We start from the raw sequence: 16,787 nt of genomic DNA on the forward strand, positions 1-16,787 counted from the left end.
CACCTCTGGAACCTGCTCAACTCTTGGCCATTCCGTGTTTGCTGCCTGGACCCTGGTACTTGAATCATTGACAGCTCGTCGTACTGAAGGAATGTGGTTTCTCAGTTGAGGACCAACATCCTCACCCCCTGCTGAGAACACCCTCCGCCAAATTTGTTCTCTGCAACTAGTCACCTCACACGTCCCTCTCCTCACACAGATCCCCAAACGTAGCTTCCCCCACCCCCCAGCCCATCCCACTTTCTCTCAGTGAGACCTGAACATCCAGTGTGGTTTCAACCCATCCCACAGCACAAAGAGAGCTCTGGACATATTTCCAAGTGTGTGCTCATTTTACAGAATCCATTCCTGTCCCCAGACATTGATCCAATGAGACCCACCATCACCAGCTCCACTTCCTCCCCACTCCCCCCATCCCCAGTCTGCCCACATTCACACTGCACCAGGCCACGCAGAACCTCAGGACCTTGTGCGACGCAGGAGCAATCTTCAAATCCCAGTGATCAAAACTGCAGATGCCGGAAATACTCAGTGGGTCAGGCAGCGTCTGTGGTGGGAGAGACTCTTACTGCCTCTGGGCTGTGATCTCACAACAGAATTCCAAACACCAGATCCTTCCCACCTCCAGGACCAAGTGTTTACCCCCAACAATAGCAGCAACACCACCTGCTCTTCAACATCAGAAACGATCATTCCTGATCGATGTCTGTGCTTTTGTCTGGAGTATCCTGAACTCCACGAGGAGAACCCATCTTCTCGACCACCGTCCCACATATTTTGTGGTATTTTCTTAAAAAATGGAAGGAGGCCATCGAGTAAACGCCGGCTCTCATAGAAACCCCATCAACCTCATTCTGCTGTAACCTCCTCTCTCAACTCCTCCTGATTCTCCTTCCACCCACTTACACCAGGGGTGATCTGCAGGAACTGATTAACCTCCCAGCCTGCACGATTGTGGGATGTGGGAGGAAACCGGAGCACCCGGGGCAAACCCACACAGTCACAGGGGGAACATGCAAACCCCACACCGACACCACCGGGGGTCAGGATCGAACCCGTGTCCCTGGAGCTGTGAGGCAGCAGAACTAACTACGGTCACCGTGCCCGTCACTGCTTCCGGTTGGATTACATTCATTTGTATCAGATTTCAATCCCTGTGTTGGTCTTCAGCTCCCTGCTGGCTTCACCTGATGTCTCTGCTCCTGCTCTGTCACCTTGAGCCTCAACTTTTCTAACTCCTCCTTTCTCTCACTCAATTGCTCCCTCAGTTTCTTCACCTCAGCCTCCTTGCTGCAGAGTTGCTCCAGGCCACTGATGATTGTCATCGCATGAGTTAATTTGGAGGTGCATTTCCCTGACCCTTTGAGAGGCTCCTCTCAACACTCCTGCCCTGCCGATCCCTGTGCAGGTTTGCTGCAGACGTCGACCCGTTTGGGCCGCTCTTATGCAGTAGCTCCTCCCATTTTGGACAGTCTGCCGTCGTTCTGATGTCTCGGGGTCATTCAGGGAATATGGAAAATGACCAGGTTAAGGGTCCAGCTTGTGAATTTCCCGCCCAATCTCCTCCGACCCACTACGCACAAGACATGACTTACACCTATTGGAGTTAACTTGTGGATTTTACACTTACTTCCAACTATCCGAGCTTTGGCCTGTGGTTTTGTTCATAGTACCGAAAGGCCAGTCTGTCATGTGATCCTCACATTGACGTCCCATCCAAAGAAGCCTCAGTCTGCTCCGAGAAACCACCAATCAGCCACAGACACACACTCACTGCTGACAGTGAGGGTTCTAATCTTTAGTCCAAATTGTTGTAGTTAACAATAGCAGAATGTAAATTTCCCATTCATCCAATCTCTCGATAAATGTCAGCAGACATTGTTTAAACTCAATTATCCATTCTGAAATCATTTCATCTGGAGAACTGAAACAAAGCTAATTTTACATAAAGTTGATAGGAAAGCCGAGATAATGAATAAAGGAAAGTTTCTGCAGAAAACACAGTCAGTGTTGTTGCAGTTATTCAACTGTCTCTGTGTGCACCCGATGTGTCCATCAGTGGGGCAGTGAGAACCTCATTGGGTAATCTGTTTGAATGACACGGGTGCTGTAATCGGGCTGCAGGGTGATATGCGATGCTGTTTGAGGACTACATTTGGGGGCTAAAGCTGAAAAGGAGATCAATCAAACAGCACACACCCTCATCCTCACCCATCTAGATGCAACTGCCCATGGTGTGTACCGGTGGAGTGACCTCCACATCGACTTCATGGAGATATACATCCATTTTCATGCTGAATAACAGGAGGTTTTACTCTGTTGGCGCCTTCACTTCCTCAACCCAGGTTGTGTTGGAGTAGCCTGGGCGAATAGCTCAGTGCATTCAGTAGATGGCGCACACCACAGTCACCATATGTCCGTGGTGGAGGGAGTGGATGTTTCGGGTGGTGGATGGGATTCCAGTCAAGTACGTTGTTTGTCCTGTTGTCAAGTGTTTGTGGAGTTACACTTCTCCAGGCAACTTGACGGTATTTCATTACCCTCCCTGCTTGTGCCTTGTACATTTTGGGGTGTCAGGAGGTGTTGCCACAGAACACCCAACCTCTGACTTGCTTTTGTAATCATTGTGTTCCTATGGTTGATACCGTTAAGGTTCTGGTCAATGGTGACCAGAGGGAGATGATCTGTCGGGGGACGATTAAGAAATGCGCTGCCCTTCTTTGCAATAGTGTCGTAGGATCTTCTACTTCCGCCGGAGGGGGCTCATGAGGCCATGTTTTAACATCTCACCAGGAAAGTGCAGCTTCCAATGGGGTGGCACACACTGCAGTTTCAACTTACATTGTGTACCTAGGTCTCCGGAGGGGGATGAACTCCCAGCCATTTGACTCACAAGGCTGGAGCTCAGCACACTGAGCCAGGGTTGGTGTTCCTGCTTTCAACACGAAGCGAATATGTGCCAGCAAGCCCATACTCACTGTCTACATCAGATAAGACTGAATTTCAAGTTCAGGTGCTGCCATTATACAGAGCAAACCCAGATGGACAGTAATGGAGCTGGTGTGACTTTGAATGGAAACGGAAAACTTTTATTTCATCCCAGTCCCCAGCACCGGCAGTGGGAATGCACAGATTGAGCAATAGGATTCCACCTCTCCAACTGGTGATGAGCTTCAGCTTGTCTATTGGGTGCTAGCACAGACCTGATAGGTTGAATGGCCTCTTTCTGTGCCACAGTAAGCAATTCAGCTCCACACCATTACTCCTGATTTGATTCACCGTCTGTAAAGTGATTGAAGTCCCTCATGATCATTGTTACATTCAACACCAATTCCCCGATTTAAACATCTCCCTCCATTACCCTTACAGTCTGGGGCCCATAAACAACCCCCAGCAATGTTCTACCCCTGGCTATTTCTCATCTCCTCTCTGAGATACGATCCTTCCTCTCTGAGATACGATCCTTCCTCTCTGCTGTCTCTATCTCGACCTTCAATATCAGCGCTCCCCTGCCTCCTGGTCCATTTTGCCGATCTCTTCTGAAGGTTCAGCCTGCTGCAACATTCAATCCCCATCCCTGGTCACTTTGTAACCTCCTCACTGCAGTGGCCATCAGATGAAACCCATTTCAAGTCCAAGTTCAAGTTTATGTTTGTCATGGGCATACATACAAGGATTAAGTTTAAAATTTATTTTGAAAAGTACAGAAAAAATAAAAAGGACCTCTGGCCAATGTTTTTTATGACTCTGACATGTCCAGAACATGTGAATTAAAGAAGCCATTCTGTTATTGCATTTGTCACAGTTAGGAGATATGTCAGAATGAAAACGGGTAGTTTCTCTTTGGACAAGTGAGCTCTATGGACCACTTTAAATTGAAGGAGAGAGTGACGAGCACATAATGACGTGGTATTAACCTACTTAAAAATTTCATTCCAAGTTTCCTCAGAAATTGACATCTGCAAATCTGGTGCCCAAGCGTTTCTAATTTTGTCTAGTGGCACCTTACTCATTCCTAGTAATCTGTCATAAATATTAGATATTGAGCCATCCTGAAAAGTTTCCAAATTAAAAATTACATCTAATAAGTTCTTATCAGGACTCAAAGGAAAAGAATGTAATTGAGATCGAAGAAAATCTCTCATTTGTAAATATCTAAAAAAATGAGTTTTTGGTAAATTATTCTTGGTAGACAATTGTTTCCTCCAACAAGCAGATCTTGAAGGCAAGTAATACCTAATTTGTCCCACTCTTTAAAAACTCCATCAGTCATAGAAGGTTTAAAGAAGTAATTAAAGAAAATACAGCACAAAAACAGGCCCTTTGGCCCACTCAGTCTGTGCCGACCTTCAAACATCCAATTCTTCCATCCCTTTTGTTTATTCTCCTCTCAGTTCCAGCAAATCCTCACAGCTTCTACCACTCACCTACACACAAGGGACAAATCTCAGTGGCCAATTAATGCACCACTCCATACACCTTTGGGATTATGGCAGCAAAACCCACACAGTCGGCACCAGAGATCGGGATTGAGCACAGGTCTGCTGGCTGCATCCTGTGCTGCCTAAGTTACTGCTGAGACATTGGCTGCCAATGGACGGAAAGGGGTTATTGCTGAATTGAGGACCTATTAACAGAGGGTTAAATCTGAGCCGGGGGAGCCAGTGGATGAGGGGTTAATGTCGAGACAGTGAGGAGAGGGTTGATGCTGAGACACTGGGTGCCGAGTCAACATTAAAGGGTTAATACTGAGACAGTAAGGCTCACTGTACGATTAGCTTGGTTCACTTCTTTAACTCATTAATGCATTAAAAACAACATCTGCTGACACTTTTCGAGAGATTGGATGGATGCGAAATTTGCATTCTGCTATTGTTAACTGAGTTTAACAGGAAATCAAGGACAGCTCGAGCACCAGCTGCCCAAGAACTGAGCTAAAGTGGAAAGGCAGGCAGGGTGAGACAGGCAGCTCTAGGGTTCAGTCTCCAAAGGCAGTGGGGAGGATGGAGTGGGGTGGGGGGCGGACAGAGGGTCGATCACTGGTCAGATTTGCTGGGCTGAAGAATGAGTTGGGAATGAAATCTGTCAGGGGTCCTGCTGCCTCACAGACCCTGTGACCCAGGTTCAATCCTGACCTCCGGTGGTGTCTGTGTGGAGATTGCACGTTCTCCCTGTGACTACGTGGGTTTCCCCTGGGTGCTCCAGATTCCTCCCACATCCCAAAGGCAGGCAAGGTCAAAAACAGAATTGCTTCCTGTAAATTACCCCTTGTGCAGGTGTGCGGAAGGAGAATCAGGGTGGAGTTGATGGGCATGTGAGAGAGTGGGTTACAGGGGAATGGGTTTGATGAAATTTCTTTGTGAGCTGGCATTTACTCAATAGACCAAATGGCCTCCTCCCATGTTGTTCGAAGATACCAAGAAATAATGTGTTGAAGAGCAGGTGTAGCTGCCGATATTGTTGGGTGGAAATACCTGGTTCTGGAGGTGGGAAGGATCTGGTGTTTGGAATTCTACTGTGAGATCACGGCCCAGAAACAGTAAGTGTCTCTCCCACCACAGACGCTGCCTGATCGACTGAGTATTTCCAGTATCTGCAGTTCTGATCAGAGGGATTTGAAGATTGGTCCTGGGTCACACACGGTCCCGAGGTTCTGCGTGGCCTGGTGCAGTGTGAATGTGGGCAGACTGGGGATAGGGGGAGTGGGGAGGAAGCAGAGCTGGTGATGGTGGGTCTCATTGGATCATCGGTAGAAGCTGTGAGGAGTTGCTGGAAATGGGAGGAAAATAAAGAAAAAGGGATCGATGCAATTGGGTGTTTGATGGTCAGCACAGACTGAGTGGGCTGAAGGGCCTGTTTTTGTGCTGTATATCTCCATGACTCTCTATGACACACGGTGTTCACTGGGCACACGGGAAAGCCTCGTTATCTGAATGCAGCAACATTCAGAACAAGGTAGGAGAGACAAGACACTGCAGATGCTGGAACCTGGAGCAAAACCAAACCTGTTGGAGAAGGTCCTGATGCAGGGTTATGAGCTGGAATGTCGACAGTTCCTTTCCTCCCCCATCGAGTTCCTCCGGCAGATTGTGTGTTGCTTCAAAACAAGGTTGCTGAGCTAATGGCAAAACTAGATGTCAAGGACCAGGCCGGTCTGGTCAAGGGACGCCGAGGGGTGCTCAGAGGATTGCTTTGAATTGGCAGACTGGACCAAATTCAGGGACACATCAATGGATCTGAAGAAAAATGCCACAGTTGTCACTGACTTCATCAAGACCTGCGCGGTTGAGTTTGTGCCCACAAAAATTTATCGAGCCTTCCCAAACCTGAAGCCCTGAATGAAGCAGGAGATTCGTGGTCTGCTGAGGGCTCGGTCTGTGGCGTTCAGGACCGACGATGCAGAGACCTATGAGAAGTCCGGGTACGGCCGCTGCAAGGTTATTGCGAGAACGAAGAGGCAATTCTGGAGGAAGCTGGAGACACAAGTGGACGCTTGAAGTTGTGGCTGTGCACGCCATCACTTCCTACAAGGTGAAATCGAAACGCATAAACAGCAAAGATGCATCACTCCCTGATGAGCCTCATGCTTTTCGTGCTTACTTTTAGAGGGAGAACAGTGACACACCAGCACGGGTCCCCACAGCACCCAGCCACCCTGTGATCTCAGTCTCAGAGGCTGACGTCAGAACATCCTTCAGAAGGATGAACCCTCACAAAGCATCAGGCCCTGACTGTGTACCTGGTGCGAGAAACACTGAACTGGCTGGAGTGTTCAGGGACATCTTCAACCCCTCATTCTGCACTCTGAGGTTCCCACCTGTTTCAAGATGCCATTGATTATAACGGTACCCAAGAAGAGCAGGGTGACCTGCCTCAATGATTACCAGCCAGTAGTGCTTACACCCACTGTAGTGAAGTGCTTCGAAATGTTGGTTTTGGCTCAGGGATCAGTTCCTGCCTCAGTAAGGACTGGACCCACTTCAATTCACCTATTGCCACAATAGGTCTACAGCAGACACTATCCCTCTGGCTCTCCAATCTGCTCTGGACCACCTGGATGACCGGAACACTACATCAGGCTGAGGTTGATTGACTAGAGCTCAGTGTTCAACACCATCATCCCCTCCAAACATCGTCAAGCTTCAGGATCTGGGCCTCTTCACCTCCCTCTGCAATTGGATCCTTGACTTCCAAACTGAGAGACAACGATCAGTGCGGATGGGAAACATCATCTCCTCCTCACTGGCCATCAACACAGGTGCACCTCAGGCCTGCGTGCTTAGCCCCTGCTCCACTCTCTCCATACCTATGACTGTGTGAATAAGGATAGTTCCAACACCATCTACAAATTCCCCAACGACACCACTGTTGTTGGCAGAATCATGGATGGTGACGAGGCGGTGTACAGGAGCGAGGTAGGTCAGCTGGTTGAGTCATGTTTCAAGAACAACCTTGTGCTCAGCATCAGCAGGACCAAGGGACTAATTGTGGACTTCACGAAGGGGAAGCCAGGTGAGCACGCACCATCCTCACTGAAGGGACTGCGGTGGAAAGGGTGAGCAACCTGTCGTACTTAGGTGTCAACATCTCAGATGACCCATCCCGGGCTCAGCACAGAGATGTAATCATGAAGGCGGCACACTAGTGTCTCTACTTTCTTTGAAGATTAAGGAGATTCCGTATGTCATCGAGGACTCTGACACACTTCTGCAGCTGTACAGTAGAAACCTTTCTGACTGGTTGCATCAGGACCTGGTATGGAAGCTCCAGTGCACAGGAATGCAAGAGCCTACAGAGAGTGGTGGACTCAGCCAGTTCCATCACAGGTACAGCTCTCCCCACCATCGAGGACATCTACAAGAGGAAGGGAACATTCGTCATCAGGGACCCCCACCATCTGGGCGATGCCCTCTTCTCAGTGCTGCCATCGGGCAGGAGGTACAGGGGCCTGAAGACCCACACCTCAAGTTCAACAACAGCTTCTTCCCCACTGCCATCAGGTTCTTGAACTGACCTGAAAAACCTTAACACCACCCCAAACTCTGTTTTTTGTTCTCTTTCTCAATCTTGCACTGGTGTCATTATGTTTATTTTGTTGTACAGTTTGCACGTGTGTAATTTAAGTATAATTTTGGTTAATTTAAATTTATGTCAACTAGTTTTTGTCCTTCTCTGTAATGTACTGTGCTGCTGCTGCAAAATGCTAATTTTTATGGCATTTATATTCTGCGTATGTATGCCCATGACAACCATAAACTTGAACTTGGACTTGAAATGGGTTTGATTTAACGTCTACTGCAGAGAGGAGGTTACAAAATGACCAAGGCTGGGGATTGAATGTTGCAGCAGGCTGAACCTTCAGAAGGGATTGGCAAAATGGACCAGGAGGCAGGGGAGCGCTGATATTGAAGGTCGAGATAGAGACAGCAGAGAGGAAGGATCGTATCTCAGACAGGAGATGAGAAATAGCCAGGGGTAGAACATTGCTGGGGTTGTTTATGGGCCCCAGACTGTAAGGGTAAGGGAGGGAGATGTTTAAATCGGGGAACTGGTGTTGAATGTAACAATGATCATGAGGGACTTCAATCACTTTACAGACGGTGAATCAAATCAGGAGTAATGGTGAGGAGATGAATTGCTTACTGTGGCAAAGGAGGAGGCCATTCAACCTATCAGGTCTGTGCTAGCACCCAATAGACAAGCTGAAGCTCATCACCAGTTAGAGAGGTGGAATCCTATTGCATTCCCACTGCCAGTGCTGGGCACAGGGATGAAATAAAGGTTTTCCGTTTCCATTCAAAGTTACACCAGCTCCACTACTGTCCATCTGGGTTTGCTCTGTATAATGGCAGCACCTGAATTGAAATTCAGTCTTATCTGATGTAGACAGTGAGTATGGGCTTGCTGGCACATATTCTCTTCGTGTTGAAAGCAGGAACACCAACCCTGGCTCAGTGTGCTGAGCTCCAGCCTTGTGAGTCAAATGGCTGGGAGTTCATCCCCCTCCAGAGACCTAGGTACACAATGTAAGTTGAAACTCCATTGTGTGCCACCCCATTGGAAGCTGCACTTTCCTGGTGAGGTGTTAAACCATGGCCTCATAAGCCTTCTCCAGCTGAAGTAGAAGATCCTACGGCACTATTGCAAAGAAGGGCAGCGCAGTTCTTAATCGTCAACCGACAGATAATCTCCCTGTGGTCACCATTGACCAGAACCTTAACGAGATCAACCATAGGAACACAATGATTACAAAAGCAAGTCAGAAGTTGGGTTTTCTGTGGCAACACCTCCTGACACCCCAAAATGTACAAGGCACAAGCAGGGAGGGTAATGAAATACCCTCCAGTTGCCTGGATAAGTGTAACTCCACAAACACTTGACAACAGGACAAACAACGTACTTGATTGGAGTCCCATCCACCACACGAAACATCCACTCCCTCCGCCACGGACACATGGTGACTGCGGTGTGTGCCATCTACTGAATGCATTGAGTTATTCGCCCAGGCTACTCCAACACAACCTGGGTTGTGCAGGTGAAGGCAGCAACAGAGTAAAACCTGTTATTCAGCATGAAAATGGATGTATATCTCCATGAAGTCGATGTGGAGGTCACTCCACCGGTACACACCATGGGCAGTGCATCTAGATGGGTGAGGATGACGGTTTGTGCTGTTTGATTGATCTCATTTTCAGCTTTAGCCCCCAAATGTAGTCCTCAAACAGCATCGCACATCACCCCTGCAGCCCGATTACAGCACACGTGTCATTCAAACAGATTACCCAATGAGGTTCTCACTGCCCCACTGATGGACACGTCGGGTGCACACAGAGACAGTTGAATAACTGCAACAACACTGACTGTGTTTTGTGCAGAAACTTTCCTTTATTCATTATCTCGGCTTTCCTATCAACTTTATGTAAAATTAGCTTTGTTTCAGTTCTCCAGATGAAATGATTTCAGAATGGATAATTGAGTTTAAACAATGTCTGCTGACATTTATCGAGAGATTGGATGAATGGGAAATTTACATTCTGCTATTGTTATCTGCAACAGCTTGGACTAACGTCTCTCTCGGCCAAGTGAGATTAGAACCCTCACTGTCAGCAGTGAGTGTGTGTCTGTGGCTGATAGGTGGTCCCTCGCAGCGCACTGAAGCTTCTTTGGATGGGATGTCAATGTGAGGATCACATGACAGACTGGCCTTTCCGTACAATGAACAAAACCACAGGCCAAAACTCGGATAGTTGGAAGTCAGGGTAAAATCCGCAAGTTAACCCCGACAGGTGTAAATCATGTCTTGTGGGTAGTGGGTCGGAGGAGATTGGGTGGGAACTTCACAAGCTGGACCCTTAACCTGGTCATTTTCCATATTCCCTGAATGACCCCGAGACATCAGAATGACGGCAGACTATCAAAGATGGGAGGAAGCGCCTGCATAAGAGCGGCCCAAATGGGTCGATGTCTGCAGCAAACCTGCATCGGGATCGGCAGGGCAGGAGTGTTGGGAGGAGCCTCTCAAAGAGTCAGGGAAATGCACCTCCAAATTAACTCATGCGATGGCAATCATCAGTGGCCTGGAGCAACTCCGCAGCAAGGAGGCTGAGGTGAAGAAACTGAGGGAGCAATTGAGTGAGAGAAAGGAGGAGTTAGAAAAGTTGAGGCTTAAGGTGACAGAGCAGGAGCAGAGACATCAGGTGAAGCCAGCAGGGAGCTGAAGACCAACATAGGGATTGAAATCTGATACAAATGAATGTAATCCAACCGGAAGCAGTGACGGGCACGGTGACCGTAGTTAGTTCTGCTGCCTCACAGCTCCAGGGACACGGGTTCGATCCTGACCCCCGGTAGTGTCGGCGCGGGGTTTGCATGTTCCCCCTGTGACTGTGTGGGTTTGCCCCGGGTGCTCCGGTTTCCTCCCACATCCCACAGACGTGCAGGCTGGGAGGTTAATCTTCTCCTGTAGATCACCCCTGGTGTAAGTGGGTGGAAGGAGAATCTGGAGGAGTTGAGAGACGAGGTTACGGCAGAATGGGGTTGATGGGGTTTCTATGAGAGCTGGCGTTTACTCGATGGCCTCCTTCCATTTTTGAAGAAAATACCACAAAATATATGGGACGGTGGTCGGGAAGATGCGTTCTCCTGAAGTGGAGTTCGGGATGCTCCAGACGAAAGCACAGACATCGATCAGGAATGATCGTTTCTGATGTTGAAGACAGGTGGAGCTGCTGATATTGTTGGGGGGAAACACTTGGTCCTGGAGGTGGGAAGGATCTGGTGTTTGGAATTCTGTTGTGAGATCACGGCCCAGAGGCAGTAAGTGTCCCTCCCACCACAGACGCTGCCTGACCCACTGAGTATTTCCAGCATCTGCAGTTCTGATCACTGGGATTTGAAGATTGCTCCTGCATCGCACATGATCCCCAGGTTCTGCGTGGCCTGGTGCAGTGTGAATGTGGGCAGACTGGGGATGGGGGGAGCAGGGAGGAAGTGGAGCTGGTGATGGTGGGTCTCATTGCTTCAATGTCTGGGGACAGGAATGGATTCTGTAAAATGAGCACACACTTGGAAATATGTCCAGAGCTCTCTTTGTGCTGTGGGATGGGTTGAAACCACACTGGATGTTCAGGTCTCACTGAGAGAAAGTGGGATGGGCTGGGGGGTGGGGTAAGCTACGTTTGGGGATCTGTGTGAGGAGAGGGACCTGTGAGAAGACTTGTTGCAGAGATCAAATTTGGCGGAGGGTGTTCTCAGCAGGGGGTGAGGATGTTGGTCCTCAACTGAGAAACCACATTCCTTCAGTACGGCGAGCTGTCAATGATGGAAGGAGCAGCAATCATAGAATGGTCAAGAGTTGAGCAGGTTCCAGAGGTGGGCTCGGGGGTGGATGGTGAGAAGCTGTGGGGAACTGGGGACCTGGGAACGGTTCTGGGGAAGACCATAAGACATAGGAGCAGAATTAGGCCATTCGGCCCATCATTTGCTCTGCCTTTCAATCATGTCTGATTCATTTTTCCTTCTCAACTCCACTCTCCTGCCTTCTCCCCATGACCTTTGACAGCCTTACTGATCAAGAATCCATCACCCTCCACTTTAAATGCATGCAAAGACTTGGCCTCCACAGCCGTTTGTGGCAATGAATTCCACAGATTCACCACCCTCTGGCAAAAGAAATTCCTCCTCATCTCTGTTTGAAAGGGACGTCCTTCTGAGGCTGTGCCCACTGGTTCTAGACTCTCCCACTGCTGGACCCATCCTCTACACATCCACGCTATCCAGGCCGTTCCATATTCGGCAGGTTTCAAAGAGATCCCTGCTAATCCTTCTAAACTCCAGCGAGTACAGGCCCAGAGCCATCAAAAGCTCCTCATATGTTGACCTTTTCGTTCCAGGGATCATTCTTTTAAACCTTCTCTGGACCATCTCCAATGCCAGCGCATCCCTCCTTAGATATGGGGCACAAATCTGCCCACAATACTCCAAATGTGGTCTGACCAATGCCCAATAAAGCCTCAGCATTACATCCTTGTTTTTCATATTCTAGTATTCTCGCAATGACTGCTAACATTGTATTAGCCTTCCTTACTATTGACTCCCTTCTTCCTTAACGTCACCTGCTCTTCCACCTATCTTTGTATCGTCCGCAAACTTGGCCACAAAGCCATCAATTCTGTCATCCAGATCATTAACGTAAACTTGAAAAGTAGCAGACCCAACAACGACCCCTACAGAACACCACTAATCACCGGCAGCCAACCAGAAAAGGCATCGTTTATTCCCTCTCTTTGCCTTCTTCCAGTCAGCCAACCTTCTATGCATGCTAGTAGCTTTCCCATAATACCCTGGGCTCCTAACTTGTTTAGCAGCCTCATGTGCGGCACCTTGCCAAAGGCCTTCCGAAAGTCCAAGTAAACAACACCCACTGACTCTCTTTTGTCCATCCTGCCTGTTACTTCCTGAAAGAATTCCAACAGATTTGTCAGGCAAGATCTCCCCTTATGGAAACCATACTGACTTTGGCCTATTTTATCATGTGCTTCCAAGTACCCTGAAACTTCATCCTTAATAATGGACTCAGCTTACCAACCACTGAAGAGAGGCTAACTGGCCCAGAACTTCTTTTGCCTCCCTTCCTTCTTAAAGAGTGGAGTGACATTTGCGATTTTCCTGTTCTCTGGAACCATTCCTGAATCCAGAAACACTGGGAGAGGAAAGGGAGAATTGCTGGAACTGGTGTGGAGGTGGGCTCTCTGTTGGACTGGGATTATTTTAACCACTGACTTCCCCTCTGCCCTCAGCGACACTACACCCTCGGGGCTGCACGTCTCACCCTGACTTTCTCAGTTAAACAGCTTTCTTCATTTGAATAACAGGAATGGAAATAAGAAGTGAAAGAACAATAAAAGCTTTAACAATGTGAGGTCTGATATCTGATGGTTTTTTTTGGTCATTAGCTTGAACCCGATTACCGACCTTTTGATGACCGTAGCGACAATAGACAAAGGTATTCCTGGAACTGAGGTGGGGAGGTGGGGGGCAGCCCTGAGATGTGATGATAAGAGGGTATTTAAAGGGCAGGAGGAACGGCAGCTCACCACTCGACATCTCAGCTTGCAAAAGTGAAGGCATTCTCTCTTCTCGGGCTGTTGGCCGTGTTGTCTGTGGTCGCCCTCCATTCTGCCGGGGCAGGTGAGTGACACCAACACTAATTCTCTTCCTTTGCAGTCTAGTCTCAAACCAGCCCCAGAACGGTACTGCACTGAGAAGTCCAGATAAATTACAGCTTGTTGTATTTATTCCAGAGGGGGTCCCACTTGCGGAGGATGGGTCCAAATCCGCCCTGACGGAGGTCGAGATGTGAGAGCTGGGTAAGTGTTCACACCTCACTCTGTACATCCCTGTACTGACTGTTTTTGGATGAGGTTCCCCTCCCACCATTTCCCCGGCTCTGTTCTCACTCTGGGAACCACACTTGAGGGCAGAGCTCGATATGTAAAGACAGGTTGAGAATATTTCTCCTCTCAGTCACTGACCTCCCATACTGACGGACCCTGTCAGAGCCAGCACCCTGTGTGAGACCCTCTGCCCAGTATCACAGCCTGACATCACTTTCTGCCCAGTCCCAGGCTGGGTTCTGAAGGTTGAGGTTCCAATGCCAGTGAATGCCCTCCAGTGTCTTCAGCACTGGGGTAGGATGGCGAAACACCTGAAATACCAATAAGGCTTCGTGTGTTGTCCTGGGCTAACATTTGCGGAGAAGGGAAGGAATGTGATGGACTGAAGTTGAAGTGTGGGGCCACCTCTCTGTTCACTGTGTTCAATGGGCTGAGAATTGGGATTTCCTGGGGTTTCCATTGGTGGGGAACCTGTCCTGATACACGCAGCCTGGGGAAACCTGGAAGAACAACTAAGGAGAAGTCAGCACCCATCTCTCCCAAGTCTTCATTCCAAGTCGGTGACGGTGCGATCTAATCATGTGACTTCCCCCTCTGCAGCACCCACCCATCCCCAGGGATGAGAGGGATTCTCAGCAGCAGGCCTGTTGTTTCCTTCAGGTCAGGCCTCACTGACCAATTTCTTCATCACTTGCTCCCCTCCCCAGTGAAAGATGCTGGAAACGGGACCTTCGGCCAACCAAGCAGAGGAAAGCTCAGTGAGGAGATTGAAAGGATCTCCATGACTTCATTAGCCGAAGGATTGTGGGTGTTGGGGGGCAGGAAAATCTTCGACACTTAACGCTGCAGTTGATGGACACGTCATGGAGTCACAGATATTGGACGGAAACAGGGCTTTTGGCCACCAAGTCTGCACCAATCATCAACCACCCATTCACACTCATCCTCCGGTAATCCCATTCTCCTTACATTCTACCAACTCCCCACAGATCCTACAATTCACCTGCACACCCGGGAAATTTGCATTAGCCAATTGACCTACTGACCTGCATATCTTTGTGATGGGGAGGAAGCCGGAGCACCCAGAGAAAGCCCACGCAGTTAAAGGCAGAAAGTACAAACTCCACACAGACAGGGTTGTCTGGCTGACGTGCTGAGTGTTTCCAGCTTTTAATTAGTTGCTGATAGTGTTTGGTGGAAAACATTGTTCTCGGAGGTGGGAAGGGTCTGGTGTTTGGAATTCTGTTGTGAGATCCTCGCCCAGAACCGGTGTCTCTCCCACCTCAGATGCTGCCTAACTAACTCAATGTTTCCAGCATCTGCAGTTCTGATCATTGGGATTTGAAGATTGGTCCTAGGTCAGAAAAGGTCCTGAGGTTCTGCGTGGCCTGGTGCAGTGTGAATCTGGGCAGACTGGGGATGGGGGGAGTGGGTAGGGAGCGGAGCTGGTGATGGTGGGTCTCATTGCATCAAGGTCTTTGGACAGGAAGGGATTCTGTAAAATGAGCACACACTTGGAAATAAGTCCAGAGCTCTCTGTGCTGTGGGCTGGGTTGAAACCATACTAGATGGTCAGATCTCACTGAGAGAGAGTGGGATGGTCTGTGTGGTGGGGGGGAGCTGCGGTTGAGGATCTGAGTGAGGAGAGGTACGTGTGAGGAGACATTGCAGAGAACCAGTTTGGCCGAGGGTGTTCTCAGCAGGGGGTGAGGATGTTGGTCCTGAACTGAGAAACCACTTTCCTTCAGTACGATGAGCTGTCACTGATGGAAAGAGCAGGGTCCAGACAACAAACACAGAATGGGGCAAGAGTTGGGGGAATGGAAAGTAACAGTGCAGAACTGGGACCTGAACGGGTCTGGGGAAAAGTGAGAAACACTGGGAGAGGAACGGGAGAATTGCTGGAACTGGTGTGGAGGTGGTCTCAGTGTTGGACTGGGATTATTTTAACCACTGACTCCCCATCTGCCCTCAGCAACACTACACCCTCGGATCTGCACGTCTCACCCTGACTTTCTCAGATAAACAGCTTATTCATTTGAATAACAGGAATGGAAAGAGTGGAGTGACATTTGCGATTTTCCTGTCCTCTGGAACCATTCCTGAAGGCAGAGACAGTGGGAGAGGAAAGGGAGAATTGCTGGAACTGGTGTGGAGGTGGGCTCTCTGTTGGACTGGGATTATTTTAATCTCTGCCCTCAGCGACACTACACCCTCGGATCTGCACGTCTCACCGTGACTTTCTCAGTTAAACAGCTTTCTTCATTTGAATAACAGGAATGGAAATAAGAAGTGAAAGAACAATAAAAGCTTTAACAATGTGAGGTCTGATATCTGATGGTTTTTTTGGTCATTACCTGGAACCCGATTACCGACATGGTGATCACCGTAGCGACAATCGACAAAGGTATTCCTGGAACTGAGGTGGGGAGGTGGGGGGCAGCTCTGAGATGTGATGATAAGAGGGTAAGATGATAAGCTAAGTCCCCTCTGGCACTGAACCTTTATCGCTAGTTCTTCAGTGCTGGCAACTGGCAGGTGTTTGGTGATGTGAAGGACACCCTGAGTCACTGCAGGAAGACGGAATCAGCACAGCAGTGATTTCCAGCTTTCATCCCCACCTGGAGCAGACTTCAGCCAATTGTAACCTGCGGCAGTATTTCTCCGCCACTTCCGCCGTCTCCAACGGGACCCCACCAGGAAGCGTACCTTCCCCTCCCTACCCCTTTCTGCGTTTTGCAGGGACCGCTTCCTCCCCCACACCCTCCTTCACTCCTCCCCCCCACCCACCCATCCCGCTCCCACCCCAGGAACTTTCCACTGCCCCCGCCAATGGTGCAACGCCTGCCCCAACACCATCTCGATCTCCTCCATCCAGGGACCCAAACAGTC

Source organism: Pristis pectinata, chromosome 23 (assembly GCF_009764475.1).
Source record: "Pristis pectinata isolate sPriPec2 chromosome 23, sPriPec2.1.pri, whole genome shotgun sequence".
NCBI classification, from domain to species: domain Eukaryota; kingdom Metazoa; phylum Chordata; class Chondrichthyes; order Rhinopristiformes; family Pristidae; genus Pristis; species Pristis pectinata.